The 27,282-nt window shown below is 32.0% G+C and overlaps 1 protein-coding gene across 1 annotated transcript in view; it reads right to left on the bottom strand.

Annotated features, from left to right (window-relative positions):
• LOC123691078 (protein Tob1) overlaps nt 1-24,717 on the bottom strand; it is a 33,024-nt gene extending 8,307 nt beyond the window's left edge. Inside the window, exon 1 of the mRNA XM_045635308.1 lies at nt 24,438-24,717. The gene's annotated coding sequence lies outside the window, so the exon portion shown is untranslated. The remainder of the gene's footprint in view (nt 1-24,437) is intronic.
• Between the last annotated feature and the right edge of the window lie 2,565 nt (nt 24,718-27,282).

Genomic DNA, 27,282 nt, shown 5'->3' with positions numbered 1-27,282 from the left:
TTAGAAGAAGTCTAATTCAATAAATAATGAGTTTGTACTTGCAAGAGTATGATGTTTTGTTTTATACATTTATTATATTATATTCTATTACTATAAACGTAATATTTCAATCTAATATAATAGAAACCTCAAGTACTGACTAACATTTCATCTTATTGCTACAAAGTGGCACGGCACTTAACTTATCATGAATTATCGCTGTAACAAAACCGTATTTCAATGTTACGCTTGTGAAATATTATTCATAGAAGTTGTACTTGAAGCATTCGCGGTTACATTACATTGCGTTAAAGTTAGGTTATTTACACTGTTTCGTGCGTATAAAGTACATTTTGTATTTATATCTTATCTATATATAAAAATGAATCGCAAAATGTGTTGGTAAGCGCATAACTCGAGAACGGCTGAACCGATTTCGATAATTCTTTTTTTATTATATTCCTTGAAGTGCGAGGATGGATCTTATGCAGAGAAAACGTAAACATGTACCACGGGCGAAGCCGGGGCGGACCGCTAGTTTCAAATAGATTTTATGACTTTTATTTAATTTTGTCGTCGTCGTCGTGTCAGCCGTGGGACGTCCACTACTGGACAAAGATCATGAGGGGTATGATGCCATACTCACCACGCTTGGCAGGCGAGTTGGCGAGCGCAGTGGTTATGTAGTAGATATTTATTTATGTATTTATTTTTATTTTTTTAGTTAGTATTTAAGTATTTGTAATTGTAGTATTAGTAATAAACTAGTAAAATAAAATACTCATAAAGATTTCTGCCGAATATAACAGACGACGGCTTTTATAGTACGAGTATAAATTGAGACTTATGTATAGTAGGTATATGAAAGGGAAAGACGTCATTTCCACCCCCTCCACACCTTTATAAATGGCCGGTATTTATCTACGTTAGTGTGTAATCGTTGGATAAAATGGTGCTATTTTCTTACGCCTTAATAATCCATTTCAGGCTTGGAATTCGGAGGATATTTTATATAGAAAATAGACGGAATTGCTGTCACGAAATGCGGAGACCGAAGGAACCTAATCACACACAGATTATATGATCACAATTATTATTACTTTTTGGGAAAAACCTATTATAATGAAATCATCTCGTATAGGTAATTAATAATACGAGATAGTTACAAAATGTGTAGGTGTATTATCATTATATTTATCATTTTATTCAATTAGAACCCTTGCTGATAATAGTTATCACTAAAACAGTTCATATAGCGTGAAATATTTTAACGTTGAGATTACAAACACCCTTCCAGATAGCTTTCATAATATCTTTAAGGGGACATTTTAATAATTTTACGCTTCGACGGCCATCGCGAATGGATGTTGGATGGTAGTTTCATTTCTATTTACATATTTTACTCGCGTTTTGATGAAATACATTTGAGCGCGAAATAAATATTAACATTTTGAATAATTCCATTAATATTAATACTCCAAGTGTGAAAACTTGTCACTACATTTATATTTTAACATTTACCTAAGTATATTCGAGTTGCAATGTTTCAAAAAAATACTGAAAAAAAAAAACTACATCGAGTGTAGTTGTAGCAAATTGTTAGCACTTCTGTTAAAAAATATTGTTTTTCATTTAAAACTTAGCATTAAGTATATGAAATTATAGATTAGTAAAAGGAATTAATTGGTGTATTATTTTCTATCTTAATTGGTGTATTATTTTGTATCCTCTTAAGAGGGCTTATTCAATTTAACGCAAGTCAAAATCTCCGCGATCTATTACGATAGATCGCGGCTTGCGCTATCCTTTTACTATGAACAGCATAAGTCCACAGGAGAGCGCCGAGCAACATGTCCTCTCTCTGGAAAGGCTCGCTGCCGACTGATTTTAATCGGGTCGCGCGCAGTGTTTTATAGTACTTTAAAAAAAATTGTAGAAAAATAATAGAGGTACCTTAGTTGATTTTTTAAATTTTATCTTATAAGTAATACGTTCTTTTATTGCAATATGTAAAAATAATATTAAACTAAGTCAAATATCTTGGTGAAAATAATCATTTTGTCGACTATAATTTCTAAAAAAATTCACATTGTTCGGATTGTAATTTCGTAAGTTAGGAGTCCAAAATAAAAAAATCTTTTAACTAACTATTTTAATAAGAATTTTTGCAGTTAGTTAAAAAAAATTGTGTGTTAGATCTGTCAGCGATTTCAGATATTTTTAGCTTCGAAATTGACACTAAAAGCGAAATCAAGTAATCATCGGCTCAGTTATCTTGATGGTATTCACAAATACTGTATTAATTGAAAAAAACTCTTAACTAACTATATAGACAATAAAATTTCCTAAAATTATTAGTAATTCATATGTTTGTAAGATAAGTGGTTGATGGACAATCTGGTTTGAAAAATCACATATTTGAGCCAAACAGCGCACGGACCGCGTACACGGCCTTAACAGAAACTTTGCATATCCCAAGTTTACAGATTACCGATATAATTTTTGCTTACAAGTTTAATATACTTGGTCGAATTTTCCGCCTACGAGCCTTCATCAGCAGATTTGAGGTACTTTACCCTCATACCTTCCGGTTGGGAAAGTAATCAATTTATAGGACGTTGTCGGCTCACAGTTTACTTAGCGGTATAATGGCACTTTATTTATAAACTAGCTGTGCTCCGTGGTTTCACTCGCATTTCTCTGTTCCTGTTGGCCCAAGCGTGATGATATAAGACCCTATAGCCTTCCTCGATAAATGGGTTATCTAACACCGAAAGAATTTTTCAAATCGGACCAGTTCCTTAGATTAGCGCGTTCAAACAAACAAACTCTTCAGCTTTATAATATTAGTATAGATTGCTATTCTGTTATGAGGTATTCGATTAATTATTTTAGATTTAGTAGTAACAGTATTATATCATCTGTGGTATAGTTGTCGGCACGTAACTTGGCCACTTTTTAACGTAGTGGGGGAAGTTTGCGCATATAAAAATGTACTAAAACTTGATGCGCAAACTTCCCCCACCACGCTATTTTCTTGCCAAGAAGTTTGCCGAGCGCTATAATAGTATAATATCGTTATGTATACTGTATATGTGTATAAGGGCTGATTTTTCAATCCTTGGATAAAACTTATTCGTCGAATAGTGTATAAAACTACCATTTTAAAAACGTATTCTAATTGCCCGTACTTGACAGTTTACGTGACATTTTAATATACTTTACTACTGTGTAATACTTTATTGGACGGATAAGTTTTATCCAAGCATTGAAAAATCGGCCCTCAGACAGATAAGTTAATATCTAAAATTGTATTTATTATACAATTTAATAAGAAGATATATCACAATATGAATATAATAGTATTATTTTCATGAAGCTTAGTTCAAACTACCTTCCAAAGACGTATCAGTAGAGCTGTAAAAAATCCATGACCAAGTTTGTTTCTACACACTCAATATAAGTAGGTACAATGTAGGTACCTACATACTCTATTGGGTTCTCTTATCGCTATTTGGACGATAGTTACAACTCAGCATCCATATATAACTAAAGCTATATATTTCTATCCCTAGGCCACTATTTCCTATCCCAAACCCCATCCTTAATGTATTAAAGGATTAATTGTTACGATAATAGGGTGATTTTATGTAGTACTTCATGTGTGAATAGTTCAAAATTGACCCACTTAATTTAGTGGAGAGAATTGTCACCCTAGTTATTGCACTAGGGTGACAATTCACGGTACAATTACCGTCAAAAAAAAATGATATTAGAAGCTGCAAAAGTAGTCACAAAAGCATGGTTATATTAATAAATTTAAAAAATCTGAAATTTCATAAATATAAAAATATTATCTGTTGTTGGATACAACGAACAAGTAAGTAAGAAAAGGAAAAAATAATATGAAGAGAGACCTCCGTGGAGAACTTCTGTTTCTACTTGGACTAAGTATTAGACATATGTATTAAATAAGTATTAAAAGTATGGACCTAACTACCTACTATTATTTAGTTAGTACGGGTTTTAGCGGTAAGCTTGAAATAAACTTTGTAAGTTTCATATTCCCACTGCAAACTGCACATTTACATAGATCTGGTCATGTAGGAATATTCATAGTTATTATGCTGGAAATTTTGGTACATAGCGAAGTGAGTAGGTAACCCTAATTCTCTTATCATGCTATGCAAATTAACGTACATACCTACACTTTCACACGTGTTTTGGGATGGTTTCGATAACGATGTGGGTTATCAGCGGTTTGCAAGCGTACAGTCAACAATACTGCAACAAAATGCACTTTATACTAAGAACATAAATGCTATTTTTGCTCAGCAACCGCGACCCGTATCTCAACGAGTTTGTTAGCGTTTAATGAAACATTTTTGGGAGAATATTCGTAATTATTGGTTGTATGGCCGCACTCCACGCGTCCTACTTTTAAAGTCATTTGCTAAACATTAACTCGAAAGGTGAAGCTCGAATTATTAATTCGGAGCGTAAATTGAGTTTGTGTTTTCACGTGTTTTTCAGTGAAACGCTTTTGGATTTCACGCTCGTTTATTCTTTGAGTTTTAAAATATTAATTTGTTTTAAATACTTCATAACTAATGCTTGTGATTTTTAGTATACCTAATACATTCAAGATGAACAATGCTAAAAATATACTGCTCAGTACTTACACATATTGCTGTTATTGTATTTATTTAGATACTACTATCTAATAAGCTTCGTAGCTTAGTAGATGTCTATTACCTACTGAAATTGAATCTATTACTATTCTGGCAAAGTTAATAATCAAGAATACATTAATTCATTACCTTGCATTAGCATATTTGATTAATTTCGATTGATTACTAGTAACGACTTCGAAACAGCCGTAAATTGGAAATAATTTGAGCAGTTTTCAATATCAGTTCTAGCGTTAGACGTACAAACTTTGCAGTCTCAAACCAATTTGTAGATTAAACGAAGTTATTACTGAAATTTAATTGACTTTCGCCGTATAATTAGTCAGAGGGACATTATTGTAATCAATGCAGAAAACGTAGTCGATAAATAACTTTAAATTTCAGACAATAAGTCTTTGGGTAGTTTTTCAAGGCGTTAATTAAAGTTTAAAGATAGAGAAGACCGAATAACCATTAGGTAATAGGTATAAAATAAAATAAATTTCTGATTAATGCTCTTAAATTATTAGATAGAATCTACTGCCACAAAATATACATAAAAAGTGCGATATAGTGGGTGAAAATATATATGTAAAGAACCCACGAGCATAGCCGGTGGCGAAATGCCATAATACTCATTTATGCTCTGTGGCTTATATATATACATTATTGTCAGATAAATAACGCACAAGGAAAACATATCAAAATAAATATACGCAAATAGTAATACATAAAAATAATGAAGAAAACAAGTAAATACAATCGGTCCAAAATAAATTGACTAATAGGTATAACAATATTTGTGTCACGAAAACACGTTGTTACGTTAAAATTTAGGAAGTTCCTCGATTGTTTACGTTACCTACGCGTGTATAGCTAGTCGAAGATGTCAGAAATCGTGATAAATTACTCAGAATCTACGTAACCTTGAAATATACGTTGATTGATTAACAGCAGTTTCAGTATTTTTTTCGCTTGTTGGCTCTTTTTCGGGTTTACATAAAATTTTAAAGCATTTCATGTTTTCGTGATTTGGAATAAATTTTATCTTTTAATATAATCTATGGTATTAAAAACAGATTATAAGTATAATAGAAAAATATAATTATAATAAGTATTACGGTATACTATAATATACTAGGTATATATGCCAATTATGGAAGTAAATAAGTATTGCCAGGACAACAAAATGAAAGAAAACAAAAACACAACAAAAGTCAATTAGATTACGTACTAACGTCTATTTATATTGGCGTTTCGAACAAACATAGATCGTAAAGGAGTCCTTTGTCTATATTATATGGAATATGATAAAGGGACTACGGCATAAACAGATTGAATTATAGATAAGGTATTGAGCTTATGAAATATTCAATACAATTCAAATCTATATAATGTTATGGTAATATCATCGGGATTTATAATAGACTGTTGATGTTGATGCAATAAAATTACGATCATCATACATAATGTTAGATTTTATTCTAGAAATTTCTCTTGACGAAGCAAAAATTTCATCCGATATTCCGAAATAATTGTTTATGAAATAACATGTATGTATGTAGCTATACATAGGTTCTAAAAGAATTACGTCACCAAACTCTTATCAATAGTAAAAAGAAATGTAAAGTTTCAACGTAGAGCTACCAAATAGAAAATAGAGCTAGTAGTTATGAGATAACAGATAAAACAATTAAAAACTTCTGAATTACCAATGGGTACCTATTTAGTTACATAATTTTGTTAACACATCAAATAACTATGCATTGCGTACACATACATTTTTGCTGTATTTAAAATATGTTTCATACAATCCATACTATAATATTATAAATGCGAAAGTAACTCTGTCTGTCTGTCTGTTACTCAATCACGCCTTAACTACTGAACCAATTTGCATGAAATTTGGTATAGAGATATTTTGTTACCCGAGAAAGGACATAGGCTACTTTTTACCTCGGGACATAGGATAGGTTTTATTCCGGAAATCCCACGGGAACGGGAACTATGAGGGTTTTTCTTTGACCGCGCGGGCGATGCCGCGGGCGGAAAGCTAGTAAAATAATATTCATATAGCAACCATCGGTCAGTAACGAATGTGTACATTTTTCATGACCGCCTCGTTATGTAGATATTCCGATAATTAGCGGAGAGCTCTTAAATACGCGTTACACAAATACATATTTACATATCGTGAATAATACTTAACTTTGTTAACATATTTAAAATTGTTTCCATGCTTAATATTTGTTAAATTTAACGAGGCAATAACGCTTGTTATCTATTTCTACTTTTTTCTGCTTTAAACGTAAATAATTCGAAATTGAAAAATACTTACTACTTGAAAAATAATTACTTACGTCAAAATGGTCTGATAAATATAGAATAATGTAAAATATAAGGTTTTATCTTCATAGTTTTAGTGTGTATTCATAAACCTTTAGTGTAGTGAAAATTAAACAAAAGTTCTTATCACAGCGAGGATATTCTTTGTGCGAATTTAGAAATTCCACACACGAGTACTGACAGCGGGATATTCCCAGAGCAATTTAAAATCGTCTTGTACATAGGTAACGCAGTCAAAGCGAGAATTTTATTCACAATAAAGCTTGGGAATAGTAGAATTTCTCCACAAAGTAACATATGTTAGAGAATAGCGTAGCTCAGACAAGGGCGGGAAATGCGGGACGCGCGCTGACGTCAAACTTTTCACATTAGGAAGCTAGGTCTCGGTCGTGGCGGTGGTGTGGGGAATTAAACTCTGTGCAACGTTAATAAAGATTAGTTTCCTGTTCTCTATTTTTAAATATGTGACGTAACGAAGCTACTGTAAATTAACCCCGTGTTGCAACGGAATGTGTGAGGAATGATTGTTTCTGATTGTTATAGCGTAACTTTGAAACATTTCCCTGACCTATATTGGAGAATAAAATAATAGTACAATAATATAGTGTATGTGTGTTGGTCTGGCGCAGAGTAAATGGAATGAGATTGCGTGGAGAGCAATAAAGATAAGTGAATATTTTGGTCTGTATTGCGTGAATATAAAATAGGCAGTAAAAGTGATATATAGAGATCAAAGTTTTAGTTTATTGTATTTCTAATACAGTTTTCAAATATTCTTATATCATAAAAGGTATAATGGATAGAGATTTTCTTCCATTATTCACTAGAAATCTTATTTTAAGCTCCCGTTGTGAGAAAATAGATTTGGATAACTGATCAATTTTAGAATTCAATACACGAGTCACAAAAACGGGTGTAAATAATAATATCGAAATCAAATTTTCATGTTTATTTTATAATGAAAATAGAGTGTCTGAAAAACATTTTTATATAAATGTGGAACAACTAGCTACCTATTGTATGGCTCTGTATTACATGGCATATGGCTTCATCAATTATACGTAATTAAATGTTTCAATTACTTAATAATTAGAGCAGACATACCCCTTAATTGTATATTACTTCGTAATAAAGCCTTCCTCATACATAACTTACGTAAATGAAGTTGTGCTTGTTACTTAAGTACAAAATTAAATTTAAATGCATTTTAGTTTAATCTAGATAAAGGATAATGATAAAATTCTGGCAGAAACTATTTGTTAAAATGGAATAAAGTTAATATATCCAATTTTTCGTATAATTTTAGTAGCAAACAGTATAAATGCCTTATTCATATTATTTCACACCCCTTATTGCAAAAAATATGTTTTGGCCACATTACAATAAGAATAGATAAAAAATAACCGCATTTCCATCCAGGGCCACAGAGTATAAAATTCCCGTCCTCAATTGACGAAAAGCGAGTGAGATATGGGACGATAAAGCGTTCCCAAAAGAAAGTGGGCCAAACAACGTCCATCTATAATGATTAATGTTGGCCATTTATATCGCATAGATCCCCGAATCGCGGGAAAAACTTGATTGATGTAGGATCGGAGGACGTTCGTTATATTTACTCCCATTTCCTTTCTGTTTTATACGTGTTTGATGGATGAGGAATATTTCCATTTTGGTGAATTGTTGTAGTTTATTGTGTTTATATTAATTTAATTGTTAGCTCGGTGTAATGATTATGTCAGTGATGGAATAAGACTCGTGTTGAGAGAATTAGATATGAGCAGGATGGAGTTCGAAAGATCTGTGAATTAAGTGTCTATACTCTATAGAGTATAGACATAGACAGTATAGTATAGATAGGTGTAGACTATACCTATCATAGAACCAAACCAGATTTAAAGTTAACAGTTATTTTTTAAGTAAAGTTTATGAGTGAATATGCAGATATATGAATATTTGCAGTAAATCTTTGGACAAATTTTTGCTTCGCCTCGACTACAACGAGACAGAAAAACTGTTTGTGGCTAGTACCATCTAGAACCTATTACTTAAAGTTACCTTACTGTTATTTATACTCATTTGTTTTATATGTGCATCAGAACTTGTATAACGAGAACATTTATAATATTATATAAACCGTAGTGTACATTTTGCAAAAAATAAGTAAATAAATAAATTAAAATAAAATAATAATAAACTTCCCTGCTGTAACACAGTGGCGTCAGCGACTAGCACGGAGGGAAGTATGTTTGTTTGTACCTAATAATTGTTATGTACCTATATGCCTTATGTTTATGTGTAACAATTGTTATGTACCTATATATCTTACTGAAACGCATGTAACATGTTCTTTGTAATAAATAAATAAATAAAATAAATAAATAAATAAATATGTACTTTGTAAAGTCTCCACGCTATTCAGTTTCATCCTAGAATACCTTTTGTTAAGCTAAAGCTAATATAAAAATAGATTTACGTAAGTTTTATTACATAACAAATACGATCAAAAGATTACCTAATCAAGCCGAACTCCAGTAACATCTCGGATTCCTACACGAGAGAGAAATAAGAATGTAAATAATTTTATTGGAAACTTCTTTGAATTTATTTTCGTACCGTATTCGTACGTTAGCTATAGATGTAACTTGAGTCATGTCTTGTAATAATTTATCGGTTTTGTATAGCCTTCACGTGTAGACGTTATTTTGGCGACAAAATATTTCTTCGCGTTTTTGTTTGTACTGATATTTATAATGCTATAGAATACAGTTTATGGTTGTTCTAGAAATAGGTGGTAAATGTTAAAATAATTATGTAATGACGATTCGAAAGTGCTACTAAATAGTAGTCTAATTGAATGAATAAATGTTTGAGTTTGAGTTTGAGTTTGAATCTATTTATTTCAATTTGTAAAGAATCTTCCGTTTAAAAAATGAGTATTACGATCTTCCTTATTAAGCTTCAAGTATGATGTAGGTAAATACTTAGGAAGAAATTACAAGTTTATCTATTAAAGTAGGTAACTACCTCAATCAAAAGAGGTGTGAGATACCTCTGGTTTTTTAGGTAAATAACTTAAGCTGATTAGGATTTATTGTAAAATTAAAGTTGAAGGTGAAAATAAATTAAAACTCTTTTTGGATCTTGGATTACTCAAAATATAGATTTATCTATAGTTATAGTTAACAACTATAATTGTATAATAAGCAACAGCAACTTCCTATATGTATTGTTAAATTGGTTTTGTTACCTAATGTTTTTGCTGAAAATAAATAATTTTTCATTTTTTCATTTTTTTTTCATCTGATTTAAAATATATACTTATCCAATTTTATAGCGTAATAGGTAAATAGGTAACATCCATTTGTACATTCTAATAATAAAAGTAGGTATATCTCGATAAAAAAAAAAACTAATATATCTAACAACAGATCTTTAACAAATAGCATCCACCACAAATGTCATTGAGGGAACGATAATACTCAATCCCTATTTATTTCATACCAACATAATACTCAAAACTAATTAATCGTCACAATACAAATGCGTATGTAAAACAAATGAACATCATGTCGCGTCAGTTTTGGTTCCGACAAAGACCGTTCATCATCACGATTACAAACAAGGTCAGTAAATTGTGAGTATCAATCAATGACATGCATCCATTATAATTATAGTTTCAAGTCCTTGAAAGTGTCGTCTGAATTATTTAGTTTTACCTGTAGAGTTGATTGGTATGGTCTACGCTTTATTTAGGACTGTTACTAGGTACGTTGGTTTAGTATTGATTTCACGTATCAATTAAAAGTAAATTTTGTATATTTTTGGATATTTAGTTTACTTTGTGGATAACTAAACTAGCGTACCTATTGTACAAAACGATGAATGGAAAGCTCCTAATTCGGATAAAGAATGCCTACAATGTTATTGTATTATTTCTAAAGATTATCTGGGAATGTACATTGAGAATTAGACGAATAGGTATAACATCAAAGCCAAAAATATCTTATAGAAATGAACGAAATTCTATTATTCTCAAAATATGCTATTTATAGAATCGCCTATGTCGCTTAAGTCAGGCATAACAGTTACTGAATATTTAAAATAATAAATATAATATTACCATCACGTACTACAGTCACGAGCAATAATATATGCCTAGGGGGCGATGTGCAAAAATATCTGTCACTAGAATAAATTCAATAATATCTGTCTGCCCGTATACAGCAAAAATATCTGACATTAGTAGGCAACATAATAAAGTGGCATCAAAATAATGTGACGAAAATGTACAGCAAATAATTGTGACAACCTCTCACGGCATAAATATGTGACATCAACTAGATGGCAATAATATCTGACACAATTTCATATTTCTGTATTTTGCATCGATTCCTCACAAAAAGCATTTAAATATGTTACATCAACTAGGAAGCAATAATATCTGACACAATTTCATATTTCTGTATTTTGCATCGATTCCTCACACAAAGCATAAATAATAAATACCTATGTGACACCAACTAGGTGGCAATAATATCTGACACAATTTCATATTTCTGTATTTTGCATCGATTCCTCACGAAAAGCATAAATATGTGACATCAACTAGGAAGCAATAATATCTGACACAATTTCATATTTCTGTATTTTGCATCGATTCCTCACGAAAAGCATAAATATGTGACATCAACTAGGAAGCAATAATATCTGACACAATTTCATATTTCTGTATTTTGCATCGATTCCTCACGAAAAGCATAAATATGTGACATCAACTAGGAAGCAATAATATCTGACACAATTTCATATTTCTGTATTTTGCATCGATTCCTCACACAAAGCATAAACATGTGACACAAACTAGGTGGCAATAATATCTGACACAATTTCATATTTCTGTATTTTGCATCGATTCCTCACACAAAGCATAAATATGTGACACCAACTAGGTGGCAATAATATCTGACACAATTTTATATTTCTGTATTTTGCGTTGATTTCACACAAAAAGCATAAATATGTGAAATCAACTAGGAAGCAATAATATCTGACACAATTTTATTTTAATTTAATATTGAATTTATACAAAATATAAATTTTATTTTAACTACGTTGTTTTAAAACATTATTACCATATTAATTAATATGTGCCGTCGTTGTATACTACATATTGTATGTCTAGATATTATATCCTACCAGCTTAACACCCGCGGCTTCGCCCGCGTTTTCAAAGAAAAACCCGCATAGTTTCCGTTCCTGTGGGATTTCTAGGATAAAAGCTCTCATAAGCGTTAATCCAAGTTACCTTCTATGTGTGTGCCAAATTCCATTGTTTTGCCTTTTATTTGTGTGAAAGAGTAACAAACATCCTTACATGATACGAACTTTCGCATTTATAATATTAGAAGGATATCATATCATGACAAAATTTAAGTATTCATATACTTATATGAATACCCACTTGGGTAGATCTATTTTATTTGAAGGTTCAGTGTAACCTTCATGTATTATTTAGAAATTGTTTTGTTATAATATTTGACGTTAGCGGCGTTTGACACCTTTGACACGATTGCTCCGTTATTCATTTTCTTTTACCTATAATATTGCTATTATTTTATTGAGTATCGAAAATTATGGCAAGTTAACATATTTCATTTAAATAAATTGTCGTAATTTCATTTAAATAAAAAATATTTACAAAATATAATGTGTCTTTTGTTATATTCTTACCCCAGCAAAATACAAAACACTAATTCAATAAAAAACGTTTCGCCTTTTTAAAATCCTATCCAATTTTATCCTACTAGTCCTACTATAATCCTACTTCCTATCCTACTAATCTATTATTATAAATGCGAAAGTTTGTGAGGATGTGTATGTGTGTGTCTGTTACTCTTTCACGCAAATACTACTGAACCGATTACAATGAAATTTAGCAGACATATAAAGAGTAACTTGGGTTAACAAATAGGATAGGTTTTATCCCAAAAATCCCACGGGAACGGATACTATGCGGTATTTCTGTGAAAACGCAGGCGAAGCCGCGGGCGGAAAGCTAGTGTCACATATTTATGCTTTTTGTGAGGAATCAATTATATTTTACAATACAGAAATATAAAATTGTGTCAGATATTATTGCCTCCTAGGTGACGTCACATATTTATGCTTCGAGAGGTTATCACAATTATTTGCTGTAACATTTTCGTCACATAATTTTGATGCCACTTTATTATGTTGTCTACTAATGTCAGATATTTTTGCTGTATACGGGCAGACAGATATTATTGAACCCGTTCTTATGACAGATATTTTTGCTAATCTGCAAATGGTAATATATTTATGCTTCTGACTGTACAACAACTAAATAAACGTCCTGACTCAATGAGATTACTTATTCTCATGAGCTCAATTTCGCAACGCGTGACGTGTAAATGAGATAATTAAAAAACGTTTCGCGTTCACCAACGCAACGTCCGTGACATTCGCGAGGTCAGCTGGCGATGTACAGCGAAAATGTAAAAAAATCGTTTGATGGTTCCAAATGAATGGCACACGATAGTGATGTCACGCGACGTCGATTGCGGCCTGTGACATCACAAGGTTATAATGCAAATGCGGGTGCTATCAGATAGCTCAAATCCTATCGAATCAGTGTGCACTGTAACATACGACCTCTTCAAGAGGTCACCCTGAGGTCGGTTATCATTAGAGCGTTCTGGGGTAACATTATGAAATGTTACACGCGCTCACATAACTTGTGCGAACTATGCTAATCAGTTAAGTGGATAGTCATAGAAGTTTTGTCTGAAAACTCCGTGGTCACAAGTCACAAGGCAAGGTTGGCGTTGCGTGATGGTCGTCAATGTCACGGTCGCTTCATCGCTGGCAGTGGGACAACAGTGGATAGACGTTTTATGTGTCTATTGTTTGAATTACAACAATACGAGCTGTTATGACTTCGTTTATGAGAAGCATTTTTTGCAGTTCTTTTGAATACAAATGTTTGGATATATTTTATATGCTATACAGTATACACAAATATAAAGATTGTGATGTTAAAACCAGTTTAACATAAAAGTAAAGGTGGATCAGCTGATCGATCCGATCTTTTAGATGAGCACAAAAGCTACCTTTGCCCGAACATCACGCGAGAGAAGCCTCAGTCATAATTTGATTTACGAGAAATCTAAAAACGTTAGTTCTAAAGCTTTAAAATAAATCGCGTCACGAAAATATCGTATCTATTTGGGCGTTGAGGCACGTGATGCGTGACACGGTTTGTTTGCGCTGCGTGTTTAAATAACAAACACGAAACATTTGATTTAGCTACATAACATTTAAATTTAAATTATGAAAAGCTCATAATTGAAATTCGCGAATATTCGCAATAATTTGAACGGTTTAAGCGAGATTTAACGGTGACATGTCATGTTAGGTTAGGTTAACGTTGTGTTCGTGAAAAATTGTTTTAAGCCTGCGCCTTTAATTATAAATATGTAGGTATATTCATTTTAATCCAGCTACTCACGCACCTACCGCAGGGGCAATATTGGATTAATATCGGTTGGTCGGCGGTCGGAGCAATTTCAGATGTTCTCTAAATTGCCCCTGCTTGCCTATACACATAAGGAGCCAATTAAGGTCCCGTGTTGCCCCTGCTGCAGGTAGGTGAGTAACCGGTTTTACGTAATTCTATTCCACATCTTTATACGTCATTTGCAGCATTATAATCACATATGCTATAAATGATGCGTCTGTATTTATAAATGCTAATCCTTATGGTATTGCGTAAACGTTTATGTACATAGTTCGTACGTCACTGTATAAACCGTCGCGTGTGGAATGGAAATAAGGTTAAGTGCATTTTATTAACATTTTAATACTATTATATGTTTTTAATATTGCTTATCCACATCATTAAGGCCAATACAGACAAGTTGGCAAAATGCCGTATTGTGGTTACCTGTGGTAGTGGATTCTTATATGTATAAAATGATTGTTATAAGCAAATAAATAATAATTATTTATAACGCTATAAAGTCTCTGTTGTCCTGTTGTTGTCCCAAATAAAAAGGTTTACATACGCGCTAACGTAATAATAGTATTCCGTATTAAAACTAAACTAGACAGCATTATTTATCTCATTAAAAGACATTAATATTGCTGTAGAAAATGAGAGCCTATCTAGAATATTATATTCACGCGAAACTCGGCTCAAGGCACGTTTATGAAAATATAACAAAGCTGTCCTCTAGGCGTTAGTTAACTAACAAAGGTGAGACTCATTAACTAAACGATCATCTATTCATCTCGATAATAGTTTACATAAACTCGAAGATTCTAGAACATTCTAGTTTCAGTGTGTGAGATAATTCGTTTGATGTTACGTGATGTTTAAATGCATGAAGTCTGAAACTTGATTTTGATTTATCGACGTGGTTTCGGCGAAATGCGAAAGCATAAATTCGTGTACCGATTCTGAGAAGTGATTTTGGATTACAGTCTTTAATGTTGTTTAAGTTATAATTTTTAAAATAATTTCTAATATCTATATAGAGCCTTTGAAAACTGATAGAGTCGAGTAAAAGTATGGCTCGTATTTTATAATACAATTATACAAGTTACACTTACTAAATTATATGTTTTTTTTTGAAGTGAAAACTTCTTTAGCGGCGTTGGGTATAAAATCTTAAACTCGCGTCAGGACACGTGGCCTGATCGAAAAAGCGTAAGACGGATGTTTTTTTTTTTTTTAATAATCAAGTTTTCACTTCTGTTTATTTAAGTTTCTTATGGTTATTTCTATTTATAATAAAATAATTTCCTAAACATCATACGAAGTTCGAATGTATCTAATGTGATACTTCTACTAGGTATAGATACGCACACATATTTTTTATTAAGTTTCATTAAATCTTCTCTATATAGTAAAAATGTAAAGCCAAAAGTGTTTCTAAGCTGAAAACTCGAACGGCTGAACCGATTTCGTTATTCTTTGATGAGGATAGTTCTTACGGAGAAACGTAAACATGTACCACGGGTGACGCCGGGGCGGACCGCTAGTATAAACCTCGTTCAATGTAATTCAGTGATGACATTACATATGATTGGTTATGAGTTATGACGGATGCGTTCCGAGGCCGAGTTTTGACCTCATCATTCAATATCCTTATAACAACTAGATATAACTAACTGCAACTGGCTGCTAAATGATCAGTGCTGTGATAATCAAATGATTTTTTTGTTGAATCATTCTGTAGGCCAGCATATATAAGATAGGAGACATCTACACTAATATTATAAAGAGAAAAGATTTGTTTGAATTGAATAGCTCCGAATCTACTGGACCTATTTAAAACTTTCTTTATGACTCATGATCATAGACTTTATGATGTTTTTATCTCGGATCAATCCGGGCGGAGCCGGTACAAGCGGCTAGTCATAAATATAAAGGGTGTCCCTTAGACTCTTAGACCGATAGTTGAAAAGAAATACATCTAAATATACGTATGTATTTTGTTACTTATGGATAACGTCCTAAGCGATTGATATCAGCCCTAAATAGGTTATATTTTTTACAAAAGGCCTGGCTAGAATGTAATCTTCGAGAGGTCACATTCTAGCTAGATAAATATATATTAGATTAAAGATATTATATTATAGAAACGAACTGTGCGCATTTAAGTCCAATCTACCCGACTATTACTATTTTTATCGCGCAATGTGGCTTTTGGCTGAATTTTATATTATATATTATGAAAAAAAAATTCAAAGATTTAAAACTTATTATACCGCCTCGTGTAAATGTCTTCATGCGTGAATGTTCTATATTGATATGGCTTCAAGATTTCTTATATAAAGTACCTATCTACGTATACACTTTGAGTACAATGTCTGCCCCCCTAGCCAAGTGGCTTTCGTTTAGCGTAACGTTTGATAGAATAGATTATGAATGTATGATATTGACATTTGACATAAGCTGTAGATAAATGTATCGACAGCTTACGTCAATCTCATACATTCATAATCTATTCTATCAAACGTTACGCTAATAGAAAGCCACTTGTCTAGGGGGGCTGGTCTTTTAGCGTTAGGTATTACTAGCAGTTTATTTTAAGCTATACCTAAATTTATAAATAAATAAAATATCAGTTACTCTTACACGTAAACTTAGGTATAAGTTTTACATGAAGACAAAGAAAAAACTTTTATGCAAACAGGGACAAAACGCCATTTTGTTAAATATCCCACAACAACAAAAATATAAATAATAAAAAAAAAAAATTATCAGCCATGTTGCGTTAATTTTGTTATATTATTTTTTATTTACGTAAAACACACCTCGAAATTGGCAAAACATACAGCGATGTTTATTAATGATAATGAAGGAACATCTGTAATAATTAATATGGAACAAGGGCGAACGGTATCTCAAACGTATTGCTACATAAATAGATATGAGAATATTTACATAATGCATAATTTTATGAAAAAAATGCATAGGAAAATGATAAGAAATTAGTTACTGGTATTTTACTACGATAATGTGTCTTAAATTGAGGCAAAATTATGCTCTTTTTCGAAAAAAAAGCCAACGTTTTCTTTACAAAGCATGTGGTCTCTGAAATCTTAATCTATAAAATCCAATCTAACAGAAGAATCGTAAAGACACACGAGAAAACAAAGCCCTCCAAATTAAGGTGCTACGAATATCATATTCAGTGCTTACTACAAATACTTTAAAACAAAATTCAACTAATGAAGAATATACAACATTGATTTATTTTTAAATAGTAGGGAATCAGTACAGGACTGATTCCGATAATTCTGTGAACAGATTCATTCCAAAAGTAGTATTGATTTCTTAAAGAGATAAGCTTGGGATTTGAGTTTATCTAAACACAATTCATCACACCAGTCATATGATACGGCCATTTTGACGTCACAGTGCTCCTAATAATACCAAATATTTCTGGTTATATTCATGTATGGTTTAAATATATACAATCTTAGTGCGATTTTATGTACCTATTCTTTTGTATAGCATTGTTATTTGTTACGTACAGATGTTACAATATTAGTTGGTAATTATTCACATTTAAAATAATCGATTTCCATACTGAGTAATTACTATACTGTACACAAAAAGATTTTATTTTATTTTTTTTTAATAAATAAATAAATATTATAGGACATTATTACACAAATCGACCTAGTCCCACAGTAAGCTCAATTAAGGCTTGTGTTGTGGGTACTAGGCGACGATAAATATAATATTTAATAAATACATATATAGATAATAACACCCAGACCCAAGAACAAATAATTGAGTTCATCACACAAATATTTACCCTGACCGGGGATCGAACCCGGGACCGTCGGCTCAGTAGGCAGTTACTTTACCACTGCGCCAACCGCGTCGTCAAAATATAATATTATACTAGCTTCCGCCCGCGACTCCGTCCGCGCGGATGTCGGTCTTTGCGTGGATGGTTTATTTCTCCATTTTGAGTAACTCGGACAATGACATCTTATAAATATCTATTGGACCCAAATACGGCTAGGTCTATAATAATACGCAACGTGTGTTCGCGGTACCTACTACAGAACAACGTCTATGGATAACTGAAAAATTGAGATTAATTTTTTTTCTACGTATTTTTCCAGGATAAAAAGTATCCTATTTTACGCCCAGGATAATAAGGTATAATTATACCAAGTTTCATCGAAATCGAACCGGTAGTTTTCACGTGATGTCTTCACATACAGACAGACAGACATACAGACAGACAGACAGACAGACAGACAAAATTTTTTTAAATCACATATTTGGGTTTGGTATCGATCCAGTAACACTTATTTTTTCAATATTTTCAATGTACAGAATTGACCCTTCTACAGATTTATTATATGTATAGATATGATAAAATTTTCCACCTAAAATATAGAGCTTTTAAAAGAAATATAAAGATTGTCGTAGCACCGCTTACAAGTCATGTGTTTTAATGACAGTTTATCAAGAGTTTATTATAATTTAAGCTTAAGCATGTTTTATAGAAGCTACATTAAGAGTTTATGGTGTAGTTGTAAAAAACAGGAAGTATTTACAAATTTAGGGCAAATTGACTAAAATATTTTATATTTTTCGTTTCTCTTGGAAATATTTTTAATTAGTTTTGTGAAAACGTAATGGGAAAAATATATCAATAAATAAAACATCGGAACATCAGGATTGCAATAATCGAATGATAATAACAATTGTATAACTTAACTTCAAGTGCGTGGTTCTTGTTAGGTAAGAATAAATTCTATAATGCGACAACAATTGAATCTCGGTAATAAGTCAAAGAGAAAATCCAGCATTTCCTCAGGGATACCCTCAACTTGCTAGAATAGCATCTACATTGTCCGCCCTAGTCGGTTGTTGGAACCTTGTTATACGTTATCTTACGAACAATTTTCTAAACATTTCAAGACTGGGGTTGGGTTTATTAGTTTTATTGTTAAGGCAGGTAAGGTAGTATTGAGGGCGTTTGCTATGTTTTACGTAGAAGTAGATTCCCTTAATAAGTGATTGATCAATGGGGTTTGTAATTATCTGAATGTTTATTACATTTAGATACCTGATTGATTTACTTAAATTGAACTGAGAATAATAATTATCGTATAGTAGTGAAGTGTACAAGGAATTTATATAATGGCGATTGACATTTCAATATAATAAACTAGTGGTCCGCCCCGGCTTCGCCCGTGGTACGTATTTAGTATCCTATATCCTTCTCCTGGCTCTAAACTACCTCCCTGCCAATTTTCAGCTAAATCGGTTCAGCCGTTCTTGAGTTATAAGTGGAGTAACTAACACGACTTTCTTTTATATATATAGATGAGAGATAACCTACTTTTAGAGGAGCCAGCAGGTGTTTTTCAATTTTTTATTGTTTTTTTGACTAATGTTGTTGAATTAATAATTTTATTTAGATTTTGCTTTCTTTGAAAATTACCTAGATGACCTACTACAGTATTACTTACAACAATGTATTCAAGTTAAAGGTTTTTTCATACATATATTTTTATTTCAATATGTCACAAATCACAATGCAATAATATTTGAACACGCAGATATTAACAATTGGCTCTAACTCTTTCGCGATTTGCACTTCGCGATTATACTATAAATAAACTACATGAAGGACATTCATAATAGAAAACACGTGTCGTAATTTATTTTTATATTATCACACATTAACGTTTAAATGATTCGGTTAAAAAAATTTACGCCGCACGATCTCACAATTGATAAGGAAAATCTTAACAAAAACAACATTTGTTCGAGTTATCGTGAAAATAATAAATGCATTTTACATCATTACATTGGAAGCCTTCGTCTAATAATAACTCTAACGAGACGCTATAAATGGGCTAGTAGGCCAGGCAAATGTTTGTTAAGATTTAAGGCTGAAATGCTCCAAGTGTAATTAAAAACGTATTTTGCTTCTTTAGCTATTTAAAATATTATGAGTGAATAATGAACTTTGTTTTGCGTTGGTAGAAGTTTTGGTAGAGTTCTGTATATGGACAAGTGAGATTGAACTCATAACGAGAAAATGTTCATGTATTTGTAAGTATGTATGTATTGAACAAATACCTATGTCAAAATGCGTTCATACAATTTAGACACCGTACTCGTAGCAATGCTTCTTTGTCACTAATTATTATTCAATTATAAACACAACTAGCAACTATACTTCATAATAAGGTAGATTCCTTAAATGCCTTAAAAATAAAATGTTACATATCTATGGCATTATTTAATCGTTTCTAAACTATAAAGTTATACTATGCAACCATTGATCCGCGGCTTGGCAAAGTATTCCGACCTTGGTAACTTTACCGATATTCTGTAAAATCTATGCCAAAAACCACGCGTGATAGAAAAGCCGGCCTTGCGAATCGTAAATGTAATAAATGATTTCTTATGGAGCTCATTGTTTATTGTTTTTTATGTGGAGGATATTTTGTTTATCATCGAAAGTAATATAGGGCTTTGATAAAAAACAAAAATATTATAAGTAATATATAATGTAGACATGTTTCTCTATCCCAATTATTACGATTTACCGTTTTTGATTAAAATTGTACATATTATGTGACCCTAAAGATTTGTTTTTCGCACGTTTTCATGTTAATTTTATAATTTTACGAATAGTTTTGTACACGTACCGATATCGTACTTTCTGTTACAAGTTCACTAAGTATTTTTAAAGTAACGTTAGCATTAACCTGAAATACTAAACTATAGTGTACAATTTGACGTGATATAATTAAATTTTAATAAATACCCATAATAATGTAAGTTCATTCAGTAAATTCTTGTATCGCGTGTTTATCGTCATATCTCAGATCCCTATGTACTCGTACTCTGTCGATATTTTGGTTACTACTGTGATTAAAAAGTATTTACAGTAAGCCTTATTTAGGTTTATTTTAATTTTATTGTTTTGTCTTTTTATAATAAATAAAATAATAAAATAAAATTTATTAGCAACTTCAAATATAACATTACAATATTGCTCTGCCTTCTGAACTAGGTAATTAATTACCTGTATCTCAGAAGGCAGTGCCTTCCCTTATAAATTCCATATTACATTATATTTGGCAAGTTAACAAAATAAATTTTAGTGACGAATGATGAAAAACGATGATGAAAAATAATATATCTTTTTGTTATATAAAAAAAGTTTAGGAACCAGTATACTTAGATACTATTAAATGTAGGTTGTGATTTGCCTAACCACGTTTCATAACATTTCAAACTTTAATTAAACCAAATTTCCCAAAGAAAAAAAAACTCTATTTTACTGTGCGTTCAAAAACACGTTTTCTTTGTAAAAATACAATGGACATTGGACAGTTGACAGTTACCTCGGACAAAAGGAAAACTATAAATATATGAAAGGAAAAGTCCTCGACAGGTCCAAAGCGTCGCGTGACTGTTAATAAATTGGGTTACACCAAATATGTTTCTGATTAACATTATAAAGCACGTTCTTGTTCTTAAAATGTTTTTAATAGCTTACAAATGTATTGGTCAAATTATCGTGATAGAGTAAACGGTTTTAATAAGGGAGAGTGAAATAAAATTTGATTGACGTAAATACAATTTTGGTGGTTATTATTATTTTGAAAAGTATAGCTAACTAATTAATTAAATATTATTAGTGACATAGAAATTTTGATAAGTCATATTGTATTTGAAAGAATGGGTTTTGAATGTAATGGGTAGGGTAATAAAATTTGTATTATCGTTTTCTATGCGCGTCTGGAAGGACAGGTCTTTTCTTAATACCTACTTTTAGAATATGAAAGGAGATAGTGAGTGAAGAGGGACTAAAGCAATGTACCTTTACATTAGATAGGTAAAGAAATTCGGGTCTACATTGACTTCTATTTTACCCTTTCTATTTGAATGCCCATTCATCCTACATGGGTATAGAATATATAACTATAGACTATAGACATATTATATAGAAGAATCTGTAAACATAATATATAGGTGGTATGCAGTATGAAGGTCTATTTGGTAATTTTAATCTTTACTGTACTATTCTGTATGCTTAAAATTCAGTTCCAAATATATCTTTCAATCTATTTTTCCATAATTCGTTCTCAGTTTAAAAAATAATAATAAATTATAGTCTGTTCCACAGTTCCACTTATCAGACAATAGGTCGGTACATAGGTTATGCCTTGACATTAATACGTGTTACACTGACACCTTGTAAGTCGCGCTCATTGATTTTAGTGTCACATAACGAATCAATGCTTCCGATTTGGTATTATTTCGTTTATGAATGTAATACGACTGTAGGATTGGACTACACATGTGGGATTTGGTACTTTTTATGTTTGTGTTTATTTATTAACTTAATCTGGATTTTAAAAGCGATTTTATAAATATATTTTTTCCCGATGTTTCTATTATTTTAAAGCTATCCCGCACTTAGACAAATATATGAATTTTTGTATTTCAATCTTTATTTATTTAGCAACTTGGAATTACACAAATGAGTCGTAGAATGATATATGAATTTATTATTATACACACTATAGGGTTTCAAACGAGTAACTCTAACATAAAAAATCTCAATATTTCGTCTCAGTAAGCACAACATTCTAAATTAATATTTTTTTTTAGAAATATACTACTAACTTAGGCTAACTACTATAAGATACACTATATTATGTTGAATTCAAAATCTACCGTTACTTTACTTCTTCATTCTTTATATTCAGGAAAAATCATAATATCTATGGAAAAATACAATCACTTGCTAGATCTTGATGAGAAAAGCCTTAGAAATGCTTAGTTTGTTAAGTGCACACATTGATCTTCGCTAAGTTTGAATGTTAACAATTCGAATAACTTAAAAAAATATATAGGCTGAATTGAGAACCTCCTTTTTTGAAGTCGGTTAAAAAGATACAGAACTACCAATTCAAATTGTAAGTTTGAATGTTAACAATTCGAATAACTAAAAAAAATTTACAGGCTGAATTAACCTCCTTTTTTGAAGTCGGTTAAAAAGATACAGAACTACCAATTCAAAGTGTACCTTATATATTTTTTACATTATCAAACGGTACTAGAATATAATTTTATATTTATATAAAATATAATGCAGTAAGAACAATCTCTACCAGCCTATTATTTACGTAGCAGGCACAATCTTAAAAATAGCTCTATATTATATTTTTAATAACTCGCGAAATAGTTTGAAATAGTAAACATTTGTAGAATGCAGGAAATACATTTGTGTTTGTAAATATGTATAAATTAATTATATAATAGTCTCAATGAATTTCATCTGAAGAGATGCCAGATGCGTATTGCTAACGTAATATTTATAACCTCTACGTCACTATCTAACAATCAATATTTTACGGACAGATTGGAGAAGCTGTTTCAGTCACTAACCGTTGTTATCTTAAAATCAAGTACCTATGGTTAAAACAATTTTCGGTTTCGTTACTACATAATGATTTATTGCAGTTATAGCACTTTATATAATTTTTAAAGAAATAAGACTATACGCATTTCAGATAGAGACGCTGTGCCTTATTATTATTGTAATGCACACACTTGTAACATGATTACAATAAATCAAAACACACGAGAGTAACATTGAGCAACGATATAAATCTAACCTTGAACATGTCGTTATCGCATTACTTATTCCGAACGCACGTAAAGATCATGAAACCATGAAAACGATTCGTTTCCCCTGTCGCCGATCAGCACGACGACTGTTTAAGATGCAAGATCAAAACATTAACGTAAATGTTAAAGCAAACAGCTGCGGCCTTGAACGCTAAGCAGATCGTTCGAAAATAAGCGCCGCGTGGAAATAGCCGCGATGAAAATACGACCACGTGATTACGTACCTCGTACAGTTGTATGGAGAAAATCGATGGTGTGTGCCACTCGGCGTCCGTCGGCTGACTGAGGCAGTGTGTCAGCAGAACGCGCCCCGCCCGCGCAGCTCGCCTGACTTATCACAGTTCGGAATTAAAAAAATAAATCACTAGTGTCTCACTTAGAAAACTATGACACTTGGAAAAATTTTCAGGCGGCTCCGTGGTTCAGTTCGGTGTGGATCGCGAGTGCGCGGCGCCGGGGAGACGTGTGCTCAGTTCGGTGTGGGGCTGTAGACTGCCGAGAGCTCGCTAGCCGTAGAGGCGCCCCCCTCGGTGACGTCGATGGTGGAAATTAGCAGCTTCCCGAACGAGGGTCGTTGGATGTAGGTCACGGGGACTGGGCTGCACTTGTCCACTCTAGCGTGCTCGCTGATACACTTGACAAGTTTAAGGACGTAACGGCAAGATTAGATGCGCTCTATAATTTTGCATACGATCTCGTAGCACCGGAACGTAGCATTGCTGTCCGTTCATGTATTCCTAGTAAATGCTCTGATTAATGATGATTGCGATTAAAGCCTTGCTATAAAGTATTCATGCCGGCTAACTATATGTTTCATAAATAAGTGTAACTGGTTGATAATGGTTAACGATTTAATGTAGGTTTAATTTTGTAGAGCTATGTTTCAAAAAGGGCTCTATTATTTTTGGTATTCCATTTGTTCCTATTCAATGCTTTTTCATATCAAAGAAGAAGAAAAGATTGTATAACTTAAATGTTTTTGTATTTTTTAAGGTCTAAAAGTTTAAAACGTAATATTATCAATAGATAGAGGTTTTCATAAAAATTCGCATTGAATTACAAATTAAGTTGTTTCTATGCAAAATTTTATTGTAAAACAACACTACTTATTGGATCTAATATATTCCATGATAGAATGTTTAGAAAAGAAAAATAACGTTCTATAAATAAAGTCCTAAGTAAAGTTACAACGATTAGACATATCAATGTTTCGTAACTAATTATTCAGTTACATTACATAATTGATAAACATTTTGAACTTCCAAACAAAATAAAAAATTAAAATTACTTTATTTCAACCAATCTTTACTAAAAAATCGAATAACTAACTATTAATACAATCTGGACAAAATAACTATGTTACGCCATTAGAGAAGAACTTTCTTCGGCGCGGTTATAAATAAAGATCCGCTTTCTTGATGATACCAATTTCAAGGTATCACACACAAATCATATCCAATAAACACACTTTATCAAATGCCTATACCATTGTTTTACATATATGGAGCGTTGAAAATTAGTCTCCATTGCAATAAAATTGCCTCGAGTTATGCACTGCCCTTGACTGCGAAACGTGAAATACTGAACATCTATTGTTGTGCTCTCTCATTTAGCCGACATATAAAGTATATCTATATTAATATTATAAAGCTAAAGAGTTTGTTTGTTTGTTTGAACGTACTAATATCAGGAACTACTACTGGTCCGATTTGAAAAATTCTTTCGATGTTAGATAGCCCATTTATCGCGAAGGCTACCTATAGCCTCATGCCTGATTCCAGCGTGATGATATATAGCCTACTATAATATAGATATCATCACGCTGACCAACAAGAGGGGAGCCACGCGAGTGAAACCGCGTGGCGCAGCTAGTATGAAATACATTGTAAGTTTAATTTTACTTTTTATTTAAAATAGAACGCGTAATGAAGGTCGAAATATACGGATCTGTGAGAGTAATGAGTTTAAATTGTAGCGTATTATTTGCATGTTGTTCGTTAGTGGTATTTTCGGTGTGGAAAATACGTTACGTAATAAAATACGGTAATAATGGTGATAAAGCAAATAATTAAAGTTTTGTTACTGTTTTAGCATTCCTAGATTCAGTTTCATATACTTTCCAAGACAATTTAAATCTATACTAATATTATAAAGCTGAAGAGTTTGTTTGTTTGTTTGAACGCGCTAACCTCAGGAACTACTGGTCCGATTTGAAAAATTCTTTCGGTGTTGGATAGCCCATTTATCGAGGAAGGCTTTAGGCTATAATCATCACGCTAAGACTAACAGGAGCGGAGCAATGTGGGTGAAACCGCGCGGAACAGCTAGTCATATATAACCTGAGTATGTAAAAATGGACATCGAAATTTTTCTTATTTTCAACCAAATAAAAAAATTTGACGACAAAATAATCTGATGTTCAGTAAAATTGCTTATTACACATACACATTTTAAAATACATTTTATATAAACAATATCGTATACAGCAAGGCGTTGAAAAGTGCGGTGTTGTTAGGCTTCTCTATAACATCGGATTGCTAGTAAAGCCAATTTATTGTGCGTAATGTCAACAAAAGTTATAAAATACTGCCCTTTATTGCACTTAACGGCCTTGCTAACGAACCGACGGAGTGATTTGGCTTGTTATGTAACCTCTTTATCGACCCTGTGTTTTATGTGAGCCATGATAGTAGATGTAGCTCATTGTTGTATTAATGGCTTTTAAGTTTTACCTCTATAGCTTCTTCTTTTCTCTCGTTTATTGTCTATTATTGTATTTAAAACCTTTTTTGTTTGTTACTATTGGATAACTAGATTCCTAGAAATTCGATCAAAATTTTATGTTTTATGCGTTAACTTTGTTTCAGTATTCACTGACTGAATCTCAAAGGGTCGCGTAGCTAAACACTTTTTATGCACCCAGCCTTTTTAACAATCACCAATAAGATCGAACCCAGAGAAATAATATTCATTACCACTGTACAAAGAGTAGATATTATATTAGTTTACCCAAAACTTAATATTCAATTTATTTCGCAATTTACCGCTTCATACCTTACACATAAAACA

Source organism: Colias croceus, chromosome 4 (assembly GCF_905220415.1).
Source record: "Colias croceus chromosome 4, ilColCroc2.1".
NCBI lineage: Eukaryota > Metazoa > Arthropoda > Insecta > Lepidoptera > Pieridae > Colias > Colias croceus.
Note: the sequence above shows the minus strand (reverse complement) of the source record. Positions and strands in the feature narration are given on the sequence as shown.